The sequence below is a fragment of the Capsicum annuum genome, chromosome 5, assembly GCF_002878395.1.
Source record: "Capsicum annuum cultivar UCD-10X-F1 chromosome 5, UCD10Xv1.1, whole genome shotgun sequence".
In the NCBI taxonomy this organism is placed as follows: domain Eukaryota; kingdom Viridiplantae; phylum Streptophyta; class Magnoliopsida; order Solanales; family Solanaceae; genus Capsicum; species Capsicum annuum.
This window is the reverse complement of record NC_061115.1, coordinates 93,103,176-93,106,391: the sequence shown is the minus strand read 5'-3', so window position 1 is coordinate 93,106,391 and position 3,216 is coordinate 93,103,176.

Here is a 3,216-nt window from a genome sequence, read left to right as displayed (position 1 = left end):
GAGACCAACCCAACCAAGTCCAACCAACCATAACCAACCAAACCAATGCCAAAACCCATAAACCAAAAGTAATTATAATAATCTAATACATGTATATATATATGTATATATATATGAAACATAACCAATCTATACCATAGTCAAGTCTACAGTTGTGCATACAAAGCCTCTAGACCAGCCAAAGAGTAACTAGTTAGGACATGCCCCTGACCATAGCCAAAAACCAAAGTCTATGAAAATAAAAAATATGTAAAGTAATCGATAACATGAAATAGATCCTTCCGCACAATAGAAGCTTAGTATTTCAATCCAACATTGACTATTCCCAAATCCGATCACTAAAAAGGAGAAGAGAATAGTCGGACCCTGCCTAGCATGGGTATACAGCTGCCCAAAAATGGGTTAGTGGGTGAACACTAGCATGCACTCAGGATAAAGATAAAATAATGCCATTTACAAAGCAAAGTAAAATCATTCATAATGCATACAACCATACATATATATAACCATGTTAGGAAAGGGTGATATAAACCTACTATCAAACACACGAGAAGGATACAAAAATAGCTAACAACCCAAACTAAGATTACAACACAAATACGAAAACAAGATGAACAAACAATAATAATGAAAGGATAGACAGATAACTTTGACATACAAATGCACAAATACTAAGAACCAAAATGTGTATCAAACATTAAGACACAAGGATTCATACAAGTAACACCAAGTTCTTATGGAGACCTCAAGGGAACCGGAATCTTCAAGCAACCACAGTTTCTAATTGGGTAACCAATGCCAAACAAATCCACCTTTGACCACAGGTAAATCCACACTTGTCAAGTGATTCCATACTTTTTAGAAACTCAAAGAGTATTCTAAAAAATATGTTCAAAGTTTCTAGAAAATAACCTAAAGAAAGCTATTTAAAGACTTAGGGTAACTATTACATTGTAAAATGACCAAAAGGCCCTTAATGAGTGGTTACACTCCATAGGTGCCTTGTAGCTCCATGGAAATAACCAAAAAGACCTTAATGAGGGGTTGCCTTAGAGCGTAAATTGAGTCTTCTCCATGCTTCAACCTTGTTCTCTTTGAGTTAGGTATCAATAGGCAAGCCCCGAGCTTGAGTTTTTATGTGTTGGCTTTCAATGATGTCTATGATGTCCCTTTGACCCTTATCATCCTCCCCTTCTTAAAAATAATTTGACCTTGAATCCAAATCTTGCAAAACAGTAGGAGACACAAGTAAACACTCTTTCCTCATGGCATGAGGGTAAAGATTAGCACAATCAATCATTCCATATGCATTCCAATCACAAAATCCCGAACACCTTTCTATGAAAGAAAAAACTTATCTATCCATATAAGTGTGACAAGAAACAACAAACAAGAGTTGTTTATCAAGTGGAATCCATAAACTCTTCCTGGAACAACAATTTGACTTTCCATCCAAAATAGAAAGATCGTACATTCTATGCACATTTAAGTCATCATCATAAGCAAGAAGATAGAAAAGAAAAGAGTTAAGGGCACCATTCTCATCAAAATTACCCTCAAACATGAGTTCAAAATAAGATGAGAAGATATTTGAAGCACAAATTACATATTTTTTCTTTAAGAAACTTCCCTCAAGAAGTACATTCACTCAAGAAATCATGCTATTAGAGGAATTAGAGAATCTATGAGAAACTAAATCACTCTAAGCCAAAGTGTATACCTAAGACGCTGGGTTCATGGCACTTAGCATGCTCCTAAGAGTCCTTCCTATTAGTTCAACTTGTCCAACCACACAAGTGTGACAAGAATTAATAAACCAAAGTTGTAGGTCAAGCACACACCAAGGACTCTTCCCTAAGCGACAAATAGATTGGGCATTAAGATTGTAAGGGCTACACAATTCAAGCACCAAAGACAAACACCATAGACGATTCATGAAGACACTAATACTATTATGGTGCATCACATTTTCAATTAACTTCAAAGGTCTATTCAATATTAGAAAAATATCATCATGTCTCCAAGGATCACTATGAATAGGAGGGGGTAGGTACATACCTTGAAAACAATAGGTTTGATCCTTTTACCTCTTTGTAGGAATTTCTTTTGTAGGGTACTCCTTTATTTGATCTAGGGGGTTATATGCTTCACTCCTTGGCACAAAGTACCCATCGACCCATAGGAGTTTGGTTAGGTTCATCTTTTGAGTTAAGTCTTCGTCATCCTTGGAGTCCTTGAATAAGAACTCATCTAGGCCTTCAAACTTATGCTCTGAGAGGTCTTCTTTAAATCATCCTTTGGAAGCATTAGCTTATGAATCTGCATAAAAGCATTAGCTTATGAATCTGTACAAGAGAAGTATTAGTACTAGGCAAAATGCTAATTCTATAGTTAGTATTTAACAATGGTTTAGGTTTGACAAGTTCCACAACTAGGTGTTCCTTGTCACCCTCATTCAGTTCAACCCTTGGCTTAATAACCACACATAATTCTCCTACTTGAGACAAGTTCTTCTCCCCGTTCTTAGCTTCCCCTTCCCTTATGTCATTAATTTAATTTGGCAGGCTTGGATGCTCTATTAAGTGATCCAACTTCTTTCAAAGAGAAATGTCTATCCCTTCCATCCTTCCATTCATTCTTTCCATTTTATTTTTAAGTGATCCCAATTAGCTATCCATGATATTGACAAGCTTTTCCATGAAAAAACTAGCCCAACTAGGTGTTTCACCTTGATATACCATTTTACCTATCAAAAACAGCAAACAACTTAGTAAATCAACCTCACAATCTCTCAATCTCACACATTTGAAATATTACTCAATTAGAGTTGTAAGTATTGGTATCCTGTTTATACTCAAATGAGGTTACTTGGTTCCAATTGCGGCATAAGGTCAAAATAGATTCTTATTTGTAATGACTCAAGGAATATTTATGGACTTGAATCAAGAAACTACATTGAATTACAAAAAGATAAAAGCACATAACAAAATGTAACACGAAAGAAATGGACTCAAAAAACTAATTCGCACCATAGTAGACAATTACTAGTTGCTAATTAGTATTAGAATCAAACAATGAAACCAAAGAAACAAAGAAAAGAAACTTAGAATCTAAAATTTTGAGCTTAAGAACCTTCGGTGATGATGTGGCAGCTTCTCATTGCTTGTTGAAAATTGTCGAAAGTCTTGAGAATTTTTTTCTTGTTTTCAATTTGAA